A 16,709-nucleotide genomic window follows, 5' to 3' on the forward strand; every position below is an offset into this window, starting at 1 on the left:
AAGGCCCTTTAAGAATAAGACCAACGACCATTTCAATTAATCTAAGTGAATAAAGAAACAATTAAGCGTTTACTTGCCCATCCCTTTGTCCAACAATCTAGAAGTCTAGAGCTAAAGAATAAAATTGGAAAAAATTATTGTTTTGGTGACCAAATTACATTTATATTGTTTTCGCTCTGTTTACTAAAGATTATATTAACTAACCGATGCTGCTAGCAAAAAAAAAAAAAAAAAAACAAAAACAAAAACTAACCGATGCTCATATTGCACATTAGTCTAAATTCTCATTATTATTATTATTATTATTAGTAACTTCCTATTGTAATTAGTTTTATTATTTGTAGCTTCCTATTGTAATCGGTTGTGACTAGTTCAGTCTTGTTGGAAATATTACGACAAATAATATTTATAATATAGGAAATAAAAAAAGTTTGCATGAAAAAACTAAATAAAAAATTGAAACCACTTATTATTTTATTTTATTACTAGATAAAGAAAAGAAACCAACAAAAATAAACCTTAAATCAGAAAAGAAGGAAAATAAAAACGGGGGACGTTGATGACCGTTCAACGATTTTCTTAAAACTTATATCGCTCTCCCACGGGTGTTGGAGTTGATGAACAATAAGCCTCCCAAGATACAATAACATTGAGAAAAACTCACCAACAATACTTCTACGACGAACAAAACCTGTAATAGAACCAACCACCGACTACAAAAGAAAACAAAACAATTTCGGGATGAGAAGAAAAGTAGAGAGAATTCGATTTCAGGAATGTTTTGAATGCGAACTAGAGGTCTCTAGTTACAACCATGAGCCACAAAAAAAAAAAAGTTTAACCATTATGGTCTTTTAAACACATTAAAGCACACTAATGACAAATGTTTTTATCCTTATGATGCTCAACTTCCATTTGAAATATTTCAAATATCAAAACCGTCCAGCTATTAAGGCCTTAGCTCTCACAGTTACAATGCCATTTGATTTAATTCTCATAATAACGAAAGTGTTATTTATGAAATTAAAATTTTATGAAGGTTAAATTTGCAATAAAAAATAAGGATTTCCCCAAGCCCAAACCTGGCTCGGCACCCGACTGGACGTCACGCATGCGATGGACTTGGACGTCTCGAAGTCATTGCCCCTTTACAAAACTAGGTTACCCTTGGAATGAATTAGGAATTAGGAATTAATTTTTTCGTTTTTTTATAATGAATTTGTATTTTTAATTAACAATTCACTTTTCATAATATTATTTCTAATTTAGAATTTTGTTAATTAATTTTTATTTTAATTTTAAATGAGTTTTGATTTAATTTTCTAATTTCTGATTTTGTAATTTTTTTTAATTAAAAAAACATATTCGGTGCAACATTGTCGCACCGAATATAATGGCGGGAAGGGTACTAGGTGCGACATTGTCGCACCTGATATGAATATATCCGTCAATTTTAATAATTTTGGCAAGAAAATAGCTTGGGCATTAGGTGCGACATGTCGCACCCGAAAATGTCGCACCTAAAGGTATGACTATTAGGTTCGACATGTCGCACCTAATGCCTTTAGCGAGTCGCACCTAATAAACTATTAGGTGCGACTTTTGACATATTTGATGCGACATTCGTCGCACCAGATGACGATTTTTGTCCTAGTGTATCCCGGATTTCTGTTTGAGGAAGGCATTAGATTCATCTACCCACTTAACAAAGAGTATCTTATAGGCTTCCAGTAAAACTTCATCATTGAGTTCATCTTCCACTTCTCCTGAAAGAGACTTAACACTCTCTAACGATCCAGTTTGGGATATAATAACTTCATAAGCATGAAGAAGAAATTCATGACTAAGTTCGCCACTTCAAGCTGATTTGAAATCGTTAGAGCATTTAGAAGGAGCCAGGGCAGCTTTCCCTTTATTCTCCTCTGAAGAAACTTCTTGAACGTCATAAAGGCTATAAAGTTGATCCCTCCACCTTCTCATGCGTTTCTTCCAGATTCACTATCTTCATCACTGAGAGTGGTATTGTAGTTCTTCTATTGACGCCTTAAATAGTTTGGACATACAACCTGAATGTGTCCAAAACCTTCGCATTCTCTGCACTGAATCTCTTTTCCTTTGGATGCAAAGGAAATTCCCTTATCATCCCTTCCTTTCTTGTTGTAGTTCCCAGAGGTTTGTAACCCTGTGAAATCTTGTCTTGGTTGAAAGGGGCAGCTGATTGTCCTGAGAAATTTGGTGACCTTTTCTCGAATTTCTTCATCAGCTTTCCATAGTTCTTGACCATCAAGGTCAGATACTCTTCATATGATTCTGATGGCGCATCAACTTTAGGGGATGAAGGTTCTAAGGAGATAGACTTGAGAGCGAGACCCCTTGGTTTCTTCTCCGACGACCCTGAGAACGACATCTCGTAGGTGAGCAAGGAACCAATGAGTTCATCCACTTTCATCACAGACGTGTCATGAACTTCATCAATAGTAGTTACTTTAATCTTGAATCTCTCAGGAAGAGATCTCAAGATTTTCTTGACAAGCTTAGCATCTGACATGGGTTCTCCAAGAGAGTGAGACTCATTTGAGAGATCTCTAACTCTCACGTAGAACTCACGGATGGTCTCTTCCTCATACATCTTCATGTTCTCAAACTTGGTGGTGACAAGTTGGAGTCGAGAATTCTTCACTTTGTCAGTTCCCTCGTACGTGGTTTCCAGGATGTCCCATGCCTCCTCGGCGCCACATGTTGATCAGTCTGAAAACATTTATGTCAACACCATTGTATATGGCATTGAGGGTTTTTGAGTTAGATAGGGCAACTTCGTCTTATGTGGGACTCCATTCGATTTCAGACTTCTTCACATGGGTAACACCATCAGGCAGAAGCGTCTTGGGAGCTTCCTATCATGTGATAACAGATTTCCATGTTTTGTGATCAATGGACCTGGTGAAGGCTCCCATCTTGGCCTTCCAGTAAACATAATTCTGTCCATCGAGAAGCGGAGCTCGAGAAATAGAGCCTCCTTCCCTGAAGGTATCCATATCAAGCAACAATAGTAGGATCTGCACGGACCTCACCCAAAAGCTTATGGTGCCTGCTCTGATACCACTTGAAAGTCCAGATCTATCTGAAGAGTTAACCTGTTAAGTGTTGTTAAGAGGTGTAGTAACAACTGTAAAAACAACAAGCAACAAAAGCAAGTAAACAAATAAAGTAAAAGACACAAAGAATGGTAACCCAGTTCGGCTTCAACTGCCTACTCTGGGGGGATATGAATCCTAGTGAAAAGAGTAACTTCACTAGTCAATAGTATGAGTACAGAACTGGAATACACATGGATGATAACCTTCCATTATTCCTAACTCCAAACTATTCTAGATAGTCACTAATCTAGGCTCCCCCTAGACTTGAGCTCCCCTCACTTTTCATCCTCACACTCTCTCAGTGTGTCAATGTATATTCACCAACAGCCACCACTGTAAAATGCTAGTTTTGTTCTCGTCGGAAAAACACAAACACTAGATGAAAAAAGACACACCTTTTCTTTGACTTAGGTTTCGGCGTAACAAGAATGTGTAACCTTACAACCAGAGAAACATTCTCTTATATAAGAGACAACTAAGGAGAATGTCTTCTGGTCCGAAACAAAGACAGATGGCGCACATCCATTGTGGCCAGATAAAAAGTTGTCAGGAAAGCCACGTCGCATCCTGACACAGGTAAATATGAGATGTCTTGTGTGAAGTGAAGAACAACAAGAGGGATAAGAGGATTGCCTGAACCAAACTGCCAAACTCCATGTAACAACAGGCTCCATTCACAACGCGTCGGACAACATTTGAGTCTAATTCAGAGGATCAAAATTTCCATTGAGGTAGCAACTGCTCTAGACTAGTTGCATAATCATTGCTACGAATCAATCGTACACTGCGACATAAAGCTGAGCAACATTCTGTTACATTTCGGATTGGCAAAGCTTCAGAGAAGTAGTATTTCCAAACAAAGCAACTCTGTCGGGGTGATTAGAGGTACCATTGGCTATGTCCCACCAGGTAATTCCTTTATCATAATTTGTTATAATAACTATTTATTTTTTTGCTATCCGTTAAAATAATGAAATTCTATTTTAAAACCAGTAGATACGCTACAATAAGTAGAAAATTTGTTAATGTCTTTTTCAGTTGATCCAATACTACTCATTACTGATATCAATAACAAAACAATAATAATAATCTCTAACAACAATAATATGTTGGAATTGATCTAGGGTTTAAGAAAAAGATTAAACGCTTCGGGAAGCGGCGGAATTTTAAAAAATTTATTTTCAAGTAAAAACAGTTTTTACTAACCTAGACAAAGAAGCAAGTACATGTAATTAAAAACCAATATGAGCTAAGAGTTTACTAACCTTTCTTGAAGCTTGAACTTTGAAGAAGCTTTTGGAAAGTTCGCAACGCTCGTCTCCCCTCGCAGCACGTCTCTCTTTCTTTCCTCGGCACCTCGAGCAACCACGAAAGTTTCTATCACTAAATCACTCGAAAAGAAGGAATCAGTGAGTGGGCACTTTTAAACACTACGACTTAAGAACAAGTCTTGAAGTCGCAGAGCTAAACACTAGGTCGAGTGAGGACCTAGGTGTCAAGACAAGAAAAAATCGAAAATAAACTAGAGAGAGAGAGAGAGAGAGGATTTTCGGCCAACAATGTCTAGAGAGAGAGTCTCTCAATCTCTAACTTATGTTGAATGAATGGAATGAAGGGAATGAGGCCTCTATTTATAGGGGAGGTTTTACCTTCAATAAGGTAGTTTCCTCTTTCATTGAATATCACATATTCATGAGCAAATATTGCTCCCCTTCCCTTAGAGTCACTCGGCCAAATAGGCTTCTAGAAGCCCTTGGATTTGTTTCCTTTTTTGTTCCATTCCTTGCTTGGCAGATTCCCATGTGTATCCATATGCAAATTTGTTTCCTCTTTTTTTCTTTTGGCAAGTATCTTGATACATTTATGCACAAAATATTCTCTTTCTCTTGGGTATTTTGGGCGCCCATCTCTCATCTAGAAGGAGCTTCTAGAAGCTTCTTCATTTGTTCATGACAACATGAGAAAAGCCCATTAAGAATTTTCAATAAAATTCTTACGAAATGAAATTAATTCACAAGGCCCAATAATCAAGTTATGGCCGAGTGACATTAAGTCACCAAATGAACTTGTCAAAAAATTTATTGACATTCATTTCATCCTTTGTCTCAAAAGACAAAAATACCCTTTTGACTACTTTCGCTCTTGTTTTGACTTAGCTTCCAGTTTAACTATTCCTATCGATGTGATTCGTGACAGTGACCTCATGGACCCAAATGAACAAAGCTTGAGCTAAACACTTGGACTTAAAAGTTCACAAACCTTTTCCAAGTTTAGCTTAATGCCAACTGACTCCACTAAAGAGCTGACACTGAAAATCTCTCGGTTCAAATGAATTTATTTTCTACTCAAGAATTCGACCTAATTATGATGAGCGGATCCACTGAATATTATCTATGTTTACCCTTCATGAATGTCATCAGCTAGTCGGGATTTACTAAATTACCATTTTACCCTTCTAGCTGTTATTTCCTCAACTCCTTTGTCGCTTGTGAATAAGTTAGAAACAATGTATTGACGAGGAGCTAACAAGTCACATTGTTTCATCCAAAAGAGTCAGGACTCAATTTGGACACTGGCCAGTTCATTTATTCACACTCCAAGGAACAAAGCATGAGGTGACATACATTGCATTTCAGCAATCTTGTACATGAATTCCATATCTATGAGAACTTCACAAAGTTACTCATGACAGACTCACAACTTAGTACTTCACCAATAGGACTTGTTCGGAATCACATAGTGAGTCCGAACTTTGACTTTCTCAAATGAGAATACTAAGGTGTGAAATGGCATGTCTCATTTCAGGATTAAGGTAAGCATGATGCAATTCATACATAGTGACTTCGAGACATAAGAGGTTAAATGGTTTGTTCTTATATTGTCTCTAGAAGTGCACTGGTCAATTCAGTACCTTCGGAAGATACCTAGAAGAACTATAGAGTCCCCAACTCTCAATGCCTCATAACCAGACATCATAGATTCTTCTAACAATCATACTGAGGTCAATAGTCCTTTGACCATAAGATTGTGAATATATCGTTTTAAGCAAACTACGAAGAGTTTGTTCATGCAAATCTACATTTGTCTCTTCGTAAGTTGTTAAGTTTGTTTATGGACTAAAAGACTAAGGTTTTATCATAAAGCTTCAAACAAAGAAAGAATGAATGAACGTTTCAACTTTATTAATGAATAGATAGGCAATTACAAGCAAGAGTCTTCATGAGACTTTATTACATCAAATGTACAAAATAAAGACTACAACTCTTCTTGTGGGCACCATTGACAACAAACTCCCACTTGACTCAAAGAAGGTGTGTGTAGTCCTTCATGCCTAATCCCTCACGATGTTGGTCGAAGACCTTGTTCGCTAGGGCCTTGGTGAATGGATCTGCGAGGTTGTCCACCGTTGAGATCTTCTTCACTTCCACGTCTCCGCGCTGCACGATCTCTCGAATCAAATGGTATTTCCTCTCAATATGCTTAGAGCGCTTATGGCTTCTAGGTTCCTTTGAGTTAGCGACAGCCCCACTATTATCACAATAAAGGGTCATGGGCTCGTCGACGTTTGGAACAACTTCCAAATACTTAAGGAACTTTCTAAGCCATACAACTTCTTTGGATGCTTCACAAGCAGCCACATATTCTGCTTCCATTGTGGAGTCAGCAATGCAAGATTGCTTAATACTTCTCCACACGACAGCTCCACCATTAAGGATGAACACAGATCCCGAAGTGGATTTCCTGGAATCCTTATCCGCTTGAAAATCGGAGTCGGTATATCCCGTCATAGTCAGGTCAGTACCTGAGTATGTAAGCATCAAGTTCCTAGTTCTTCGAAGATACTTAAGAACATGCTTAACAGCAATCCAGTGCTCGGGTCCAAGGTTGGATTGGAAACGACTAACTACGCCAACGGCGAAACAGATGTCAGGTCTAGTGCAAAGCATATCATACATGAGGCTTCCTACGGCAGCGGCGTAAGGAATCTTCCTCATGTCTTCAATCTCTTGTGCAGTCTTGGGAGACTGGTCCTTAGAGAGTGAAACTCCATGCCTAAAGGGTGTTTGACCCCTCTTGCAGTCTTGCATCGAGAAGCGATCCATCACCTTATCAATATAAGATGCTTGAGAGAGCGACATGGTCCGGTTTTTCCTATCTCGAAAGATTTGGATTCCCAGAATGTATGCGGCTTCTCCTAGATCCTTCATATCGAATTGCTTTGCTAGCCAGACCTTAACCTCAGATAACTTACCCACGTCATTACCAATGAGTAGTATATCATCGACATATAGTACCAGAAACACAACTTTGCCTTCGTGTATTAACTTGTAAACACAAGGCTCATCTATTGACTGTTCAAAGCCGAAGCTCTTTACAGTTTCATCGAATCTAATATTCCATGACCTAGATGCTTGCTTTAGTCCATAAATGGATTTAAGCAACTCACAAACCTTGGTCTCTTGACCTTTATCCACGAAACCGTCTGGTTGAGCCATGTAAATGCACTCGTCAAGATTGCCATTCAGAAAGGCTGTCTTGACATCCATTTGCCAGATCTCATAGTCGAGAGCTGCAACTATGGATAGGAGTATGCGGATGGATTTAAGCATCGCGACTGGCGAGAAGGTTTCTTCATAGTCAATCCCTTCTTGTTGGGTATAACCCTTCTCCACAAGTCGTGCTTTGAACGTCTCGATGTTCCCATCAGGACCCCTTTTCTTCTTGTATATCCACTTACACCCTACGGGTTTAATCCCTTCAGGAAGGTCTACAAGTTTCCAGACTTTGTTGACATACATCGAGTGCATTTCAACTTTCATGGCGTCAAGCCAAAGGTTTGATTCAGAACAAGCCATCGCTTGGCTATAGAAAACAGGGTCATCCATGTCGGAGACGGCTACGAGAGAGTCTCCATAAGACATGTACCTGTCAGGCTGTTGAACAGCCCTCCCACTACGTCGAAGTACTACTTGACGAGATTCTGATGAGTTAGGTTGTGTTTCAGTTGGGGTAAGAACAGTTCTTACAGATGAGGTAGAAGCTTCCTCACCCAACTTTTCTTCAAGCACACTTTTGCTTCTAGGTTTCGCATCCTTCATAAAGTCCTCCTCAAGGAAACGAGCATTCGTGCTAACGAAAGTCTTATCGTCCTCGGGACTATAGAAAGTGAAACCTTTGGTTTCCTTCGGATATCCTACAAACAGGCACTGTTGTCGTTGATTTTTGGACAACTATTTAGGAGCCCAGAGTGGTTAGACCCAAGGCCGGACCAAGTGGTCTCACTTCGGCTCGAGCGTGTCGGACTTGGTATCCCAAGCCGTCCCTTAGTTGTGGGTGAAGCTCACCTCGTCTCGATACCTGAAAAGCAAGAAAGAGGTTGTGAACTACAAAGGGGAAACAGGGGGGGTGCCCCTGTTTACCTCTCCGACGCTCAACATTAGTGGGATTGAGGTGGAGTATAGAGGTTTTATGGGTGTTTAGAGGCCGAGACTTGAGAGAAACGAGCGAGGTACGAGTTCGACAGCGTTTCAGTACTCAAGAATGGATTACCTAGACTAGGGGAGCGGCCCCTGTATTTATAGGCAGCCAATGGGTGGTTTGAAGACCCCTTGGCCGAGTGAACAAGTTTGGGTCGGCCAATGGCCGAGGGAAGGCTCTAGAGCCGGCCATTGGCTGAGGGAAGACTCTAGAGCCGGCCATTGGCCAAGGGAAGGCTCTAGAGCCGGCCATTGGCCGAGGCAAGGCGCTAGAGCCGGCCAATGGAGGCAAGGCTCTAGAGCCGGCCAATGGCCGAGGCAAGGCTCTAGAGCCGGCCGTTGGCCGAGACAATGCTCTAGAGCCGGCCGTTGGCCGAGGCAAGGCTCTAGAGCCGGCCAATGGCCGAGGCAAGGCTCTAGAGCCGGCCAATGGCCGAGGCAAGGCTCTAGAGCCGGCCATTGTCCGAGGCAATGCTCTAGAGCCGGCCATTGGCCGAGGCAATGCTCTAGAGCCGGCCATTGGCCGAGGCAAGACTCTAGAGCCGGCCAATGGCCGAGGCAAGGCTCTAGAGCCGGCCAATGGCCGGGGCAAGGCTCTAGAGCCGGCCATTGGCCGAGGCAATGCTCTAGAGCCGGCCATTGGCCGAGGCAAGCCTTGGGCCGGCCAATGGCCGAGGCAAGCCTTGAGCCGGCCAACGGCCGAGGCAAGCCTTGGGCCGGCCAACGGCCGAGGCAAGCCTTGGGCCGGCCAATGGCCGAGGCAAACCTTGGGCCGGCCATTGGCCGAGGCAAACCTTGGGCAGGCTGCATGGGCATTTGACTTGGCCCTTGGTTTGGGCCGGCCCCTGGTTGCGTCAGGGCCTCGCCGTTCAAGACCTCGTACCGGCCACGAGGGTCGAGGAAATGCCTTTGTCCTCGTCGGCCCTAGACGGGCCGACAACATTAGCCCCCCGAGTTTCCGGTCGAGCGTAGATCGAGTGGAAACTTAAAATCTACGCCTTTATACGGATGCGGGATGAACGCTCTCGGGTTTGCGTCATGAGGAATGGCCTTCACGCGTCGCGAGGGACGGCCTTTGGGCGTCGCGAGGGACGACTTTTTGTTTCGGGTTGATCGTGCGTGGCTTATTTTCTCGATCTGCCAATGAGGGCGTGATCGATTAGCACGGCTTTATTGTGTTGTGCGCGTCTTATTTTCTTGACTTGCAAACGAGGACAAAGGCATTTCCTCGAACCTCGTGGCCGGTACGAGGTCTTGAACGGCGAGGCCCTGACCCAACCAGGGGCCGGCCCAAACCAAGCGCGAAGTCAAATGCCCATGCAGCCTGCCCAAGGTTTGCCTCGGCCAATGGCCGGCCCAAGGTTTGCCTCGGCCGTTGGCCGGTCCAAGGCTTGCCTCGGCCGTTGGCCGGCTCAAGGCTTGCCTCGGCCATTGGCCGGCCCAAGGCTTGCCTCGGTCAATGGCCGGCTCTAGAGCATTGCCTCGGCCAATGGCCGGCTCTAGAGCCTTGCCTCGGCCATTGGCCGGCTCTAGAGCCTTGCCTCGGCCATTGGCCGGCTCTAGAGCCTTGCCTCGGCCAATGGCCGGCTCTAGAGCATTGCCTCGGCCAATGGCCGGCTCTAGAGCCTTGCCTCGGCCAATGGCCGGCTCTAGAGCCTTGCCTCGGCCATTGGCCGGCTCTAGAGCCTTGCCTCGGCCATTGGCCGGCTCTAGAGCCTTGCCTCGGCCATTGGCCGGCTCTAGAGCCTTCCCTCGGCCATTGGCCGGCTCTAGAGCCTTCCCTCGGCCATTGGCCGGCTCTAGAGCCTTCCCTCGGCCAATGGCCGGCTCTAGAGCCTTCCATCGGCCATTGGCCGACCCAAACTTGTTCACTCGGCCAAGGGGTCTTCACACCACCCCTTGGCTGCCTATAAATACAGGGGCCGCTCCCCTAGTCCAGGTAATCCATTCTTGAGTACTGAAACGCTGTCGAACTCGTACCTCGCTTGTTTCTCTCAAGTCTCGGCCTCTAAACACCCCTAAAACCTCTATACTCCACCTCAATCCCACTAATGTTGAGCGTCGGAGAGGTAAACAGGGGCACCCTCCTGTTTCCCCTTTGTAGTTCACAACCTCTTTCTTGCTTTTCAGGTATCGAGACGAGGTGAGCTTCACCCACAGCTAAGGGACGGCTTGGGATACCAAGTCCGACACGGTCGAGCCGGAGTGAGACCACTTGGTCCGGCCTTGGGTCTAACCACTCTGGGCTCCTAAATAGTTGTCCAAAAATCAGCGACAACATTTTGGCGCTAGAAGGAGGGGATCTCTCGACCTTGGCAACACATCCCCTCTACCAGTCTTCTTCTCACTTCTACGACTCTCGAGAGATGAGTCGTAGCCCCGCCACCTCCGTGGGCGCCCGAGCGACTAGCTCGAGGCGCGACGTCCAAAGCTCTGCGCACCGTCTCGAAGGGCAACCTCATGATAACGAGAGCCAGCCCCGAGACCTGGCGAATGACCCCGAGGCCGCAGTCCGAGAGGACACGGCTCGAAGGCTCGTCGAGCTCCTAGACCGCCCCGACGTCACCGGCGCGCTCATCGCCGACCTCCTCGACTCCAACAATGTCGATGACACCAACTACGAGACCAACCTCGACCACGCTGTTCACGAAAGTGGACACACGCGCACGCCTCCATGGGGACACCCTTGGGTGGCCGCGTCGAAACGTCAACTTTCTGATGAGCACGCGCACGCGCCCTCGAGGGGACACCCTCAGGCGACCACGTCAAGACGACAAGTGTCGATCGATACACGGAGGCGCTCAACATCTAGGCCCCGAGAGCGACGTTCCAAGCTCACCATCCACGTGCGAAACCCCCGGGGAGATGACGATAACAATGGTCGTGTCGTCTATCGAGAACGTCACTCAAATGACGCACTCTCGCCTAGAGTGATAGGAACGGCCGCCGGAGACTTGAGAGATCACCTCAATTCCCGGAAGGAATCCCATGAGAGCGACTTGAGAGACAAGCTCAACGCCCAACGCGAGATCGCGAGCACGATCGTCTTGGGGCAGCAACCACCCAACATTGATCGAGCACCCGACCAGAAGCGCGCGGCCACGCTTGTGATACCGACCGTTTGTCCCGAGTCACGAAGGAAAAGGCGCCGGAAGGGTCAAGTCCTTAACGACCACCCTTCTCCAGCCCCGAAGCGATCCTTCGTCCCGTTCAACACGACGCCCGACCGGATCTTGAGCTTACGCCGCGATGAGCTGGGAAGCCCCGCCCCACTCACAAAGGACCCCGCGAAGCGAGATCGAAGTAGGTTCTGCGAATACCACAAAGATCACGGGCACGCGACGATCGAATGCAACCAGCTTAAGAAGCGAATTGATTCCCTAATTCGAGGTGGGGACTTCAAAGAATTCGTCGCATCTGCTAGCAAGCCATGATTGTCGCGACTTCGACCTTTAGGCTCACGACCGAACTCAATCGGCTTCATGATCACTTTTATTTCAAAATTGTAATTTTCTTTTTTCTCAAAAGAAGGCCAAGTGCCATGACTACCTGTAACAACCCCCTTTATTGCAATAAAGAGTTATTCTACACATGACAACTTTTTGACACGCACTATTGTATACCTCCAACACAAGAGTTTCTTGACCTTCGTCTCACAAACGCAAGAAACTCGGGGGGCTAACAGGGATCAATGATCAATCAAAAACAACTCAACAACAACTCAAAAAAAAATATATATATAATAATAAAGTCTCAAGGGGCCGATGGTTAGGCCGGAGGTCCCAAAGAAAGACTTCTCACGTAACTCCTCGAGATGAGTTCATTCCTCGAGTCGAGCTTCGAGTCCGCGAGTCGATCGATACTCCTTGCGACGACTCTTCACGAAACTCCTCGTGTAGGCTCTACGTGAGTCCTCGAGTCGAGTTCGAGTCCACGAGTCGACTAATACTCCTCGTGCCGACCCTTCACATGTCTCCTCGAGATGAATTCATTCCTCGAGTCGAGCTCCGAGTCCGCGAGTAGACCGATACTCCTCGCGACGACTCATCACAAAACTCCTCGTGCAGGCTCTACGTGAGTCCTCGAGTCGAGTTCGAGTCCACGAGTCGACTGATACTCCTCATGCCAACTCTTCACATGACTCCTCGAGATGAGTTCATTCCTCGAGTCGAGCTTCGAGTCCGCGAGTCGATCGATACTCATCGCGACGACTCTTCACGAAACTCCTCGTGCAGGCTCTACGGGAGTCCTCGAGTCGAGTTCGAGTCCACGAGTCGACTGATACTCCTCGTGCCGACTCTTCGCATGTCTCCTCGAGATGAATTCATTCCTCGAGTCGAGCTCCGAGTCCGCGAGTCGAACGATACTCCTCGCGCCGACTCTTCACGAAACTCCTCGTGCAGGCTACATAAGCCCTCGAGTCGAGTTCGAGTCCACGAGTCGACAAGCTACTCCTCGTGGCAACTCCACATGTCTCCTCGAGATGCGTTCATTCCTCGAGTCGAGTTCGAATCTACGAGTCGACAAGCCACGCCTCGTGCCAACTTTACACGCCTCCTCGAGACGAGTTCATTCCTCGAGTCGAGTTCGAGTCGACGAGTCGACAAGCTACGCCTTATGCCGACCCCACATGCCTCCTCGAGATGAGTTCATTCCTCGAGTCGAGTTCGAACCCACGAGTCGACCGATAGTCCTCGTGCCGATTCTTCACGAAACTCCTCGTGCAGGCTCTACGTGAGTCCTCGAGTCGAGTTCGAGTCCACGAGTCGATTGATACTCCTCGTGCAGGCTCTACGATGTCTCCTCGAGATGAGTTAATTCCTCGAGTCGAGCTCCGAGTCCGCGAGTCGACCGATACTCATCACAACGACTCTTTACGAAACTCCTCGTGCAGGCTCTACGTGAGTCCTCGAGTCGAGTTCGAGTCCACGAGTCGATTGATACTCCTCGTGCAGGCTCTACGATGTCTCCTCGAGATGAGTTAATTCCTCGAGTCGAGCTCCGAGTCCGCGAGTCGACCGATACTCCTCGCGACGACTCTTTACGAAACTCCTCGTGCAGGCTCTGCGTGAGTCCTCGAGTCGAGTTCAAGTCCACGAGTCAATTGATACTCCTCGTGCAGGCTCTACGATGTCTCCTCGAGATGAGTTAATTCCTCGAGTCGAGCTCCGAGTCCGCGAGTCGACCAATACTCCTCGCGACGACTCTTCACTAACCACTCTTCGTGCAGGCTCCACATGAGTCCTCGAGTTGAGTCCCAAGTCCACAAGTCAACTAACTATTCCTCGTGCAGGCTCTACATGAGCTCTCGAGTTGAGTCTTGAGTCCGCGCTCGCCGCCCAGCTCGTGGGTCGAAAGGCAACGAGTTACAAATGGGTTCAAGGTCTGCGTCCGCTGGGCGTATCTGGTCGAGCCAGCGTCCACGGGAAACCTCGCCACACAAATGTGGCATCGCACTCGCCGCCCAGCTCGTGGGCCGATAGGCAACGAGTTACAAATGGGTTCAAGGTCTGCGTCCGCTGGGCATATCTGGTCTAGCCAGCGTCCACGGGAAACCTCGCCACACAAAAGTGGCATCGCGCTCGCCGCCCAGCTCGTGGGCCGAAAGGCAACGAGTTACAAATAGGTTCAAGGTCTGCGTCCGCTGGGCGTATCTGGTCTAGCCAGCGTCCACGGGAAACCTCGCCACACAAATGTGGCATCGCGCTCGCCGCCCAGCTCGTGGGCCGATAGGCAACGAGTTACAAATGGGTTCAAGGTCTGCGTCCGCTGGGCGTATCTGGTCTAGCCAGCGTCCACGGGAAACCTCGCCACACAAATGTGGCATCGCGCTCGCCGCCCAGCTCGTGGGCCGATAGGCAACGAGTTACAAATGGCTTCAAGGTTTGCGTCAATACAACAAAGACGTGCAAATCGATTATGCCTTCGTTGGCAAATCGAGAGAATAAGATGCGCACAAGACGACAAAGACGTGCAAATCGGTTATGCCTTCGTTGGCAAGTCAAGAAAATAAGACGCGCACAACACAATAAAGTCATGCTAATCGATCACGCCCTCATTGGCAGATCGAGAAAATAAGCCACGCACGATCAACCCGAAACAAAAAGTCGTCCCTCGCGACGCCCAAAGGCCGTCCCTCGCGACGCACGAAGGCCATTCCTCATGACGCAAACCCGAGAGCGTTCATCCCGCATCCGTATAAAGGCGTAGATTTTGAGTTTCCACTCGATCTACGCTCGACCGGAAACTCGGGGGGCTAATGTTGTCGGCCCGTCTAGGGCCGACGAGGACAAAGGCATTTCCTCGACCCTCGTGGCCGGTACGAGGTCTTGAACGGCGAGGCCCTGACGCAACCAGGGGCCGGCCCAAACCAAGGGCCAAGTCAAATGCCCATGCAGCCTGCCCAAGGTTTGCCTCGGCCAATGGCCGGCCCAAGGTTTGCCTCGGCCATTGGCCGGCCCAAGGCTTGCCTCGGCCGTTGGCCGGCCCAAGGCTTGCCTCGGCCGTTGGCCGGCCCAAGGCTTGCCTCGGCCGTTGGCCGGCTCAAGGCTTGCCTCGGCCATTGGCCGGCCTAAGGCTTGCCTCGGCCAATGGCCGGCTCTAGAGCCTTGCCCCGGCCATTGGCCGGCTCTAGAGCCTTGCCCCGGCCATTGGCCGGCTCTAGAGCCTTGCCCCGGCCATTGGCCGGCTCTAGAGCCTTGCCTCGGCCATTGGCCGGCTCTAGAGCCTTGCCTCGGCCAATGGCCGGCTCTAGAGCATTGCCTCGGCCAATGGCCGGCTCTAGAGCCTTGCCTCGGCCATTGGCCGGCTCTAGAGCCTTGCCTCGGCCATTGGCCGGCTCTAGAGCCTTGCCTCGGCCAATGGCCGGCTCTAGAGCCTTCCCTCGGCCATTGGCCGGCTCTAGAGTCTTCCCTCGGCCAATGGCCGGCTCTAGAGCCTTCCCTCGACCATTGGCCGACCCAAACTTGTTCACTCGGCCAAGGGGTCTTCAAACCACCCCTTGGCTGCCTATAAATACAGGGGCCGCTCCCCTAGTCCAGGTAATCCATTCTTGAGTACTGAAACGCTGTCGAACTCGTACCTCGCTCGTTTCTCTCAAGTCTCGGCCTCTAAACACCCCTAAAATCTCTATACTCCACCTCAATCCCACTAATGTTGAGCGTCGGAGAGGTAAACAGGGGCACCCCCCCTGTTTCCCCTTTGTAGTTCACAACCTCTTTCTTGCTTTTCAGGTATCGAGACGAGGTGAGCTTCACCCACAGCTAAGGGACGGCTTGGGATACCAAGTCCGACACGCTCGAGCCGGAGTGAGACCACTTGGTCCGGCCTTGGGTCTAACCACTCTGGGCTCCTAAATAGTTGTCCAAAAATCAGCGACAACAGGCACAATTCTGACCTACTAGCCAACTTGCTAGTCTTTTGCCTCAGCACGTGTGCAGGGCAACCCCAAATTCGGATGCGGCCAAGATTTACTTTACGGCCAGTCCATCGTTCATAAGGAGTACCAGGAACCGTTTTGGACGGAACTTGGTTCAGAATGTAGGCGGCTGTTTCGAGGGCATATCCCCAAAAGGAAAGCGGGAGTGATGAGTAACTCATCATTGATCTAACCATCTCCATAAGAGTTCGGTTTCTTCTCTCTGACACTCCGTTTTGTTGAGGTGTGCCAGGTGCGGTAAGCTGAGAAGCGATACCTTCTTCTTTAAGAAAGTCATCGAACTCTCCAGACATATACTCACCACCTTGATCAGATCGAAGGGTTTTGATCACTTTGCCAGTTTGCTTTTCCACTAAAGCCCTAAAGACCTTAAATACGTTAAAGGTCTCGGATTTGTGTTTGAGCAAATAGACAAACCCATATCCTGAGTAATCATCAGTGAAGGTAACGAAGTATTCGTATCCTCCATGTGCCTGTTGGTTGAGCGGACCACATACATCAGAATGTATTAGTTCCAGTAACTCAGTGGCTCTTCGACCCTTATCGGAGAAAGGTCGCTTAGTCATTTTTCCTTCTATACAGGATTCACAAGTAGGTAGTGAACCTATTGCAGAGGCTTGGAGTGGACCATCTCTCACAAGTCTCTTAATCCTATCT

The sequence above is a fragment of the Urtica dioica genome, chromosome 10, assembly GCF_054948205.1.
Source record: "Urtica dioica subsp. dioica isolate 48M chromosome 10, U.dioica_male_clone48M_v1_H2, whole genome shotgun sequence".
NCBI classification, from domain to species: Eukaryota; Viridiplantae; Streptophyta; class Magnoliopsida; order Rosales; family Urticaceae; genus Urtica; species Urtica dioica.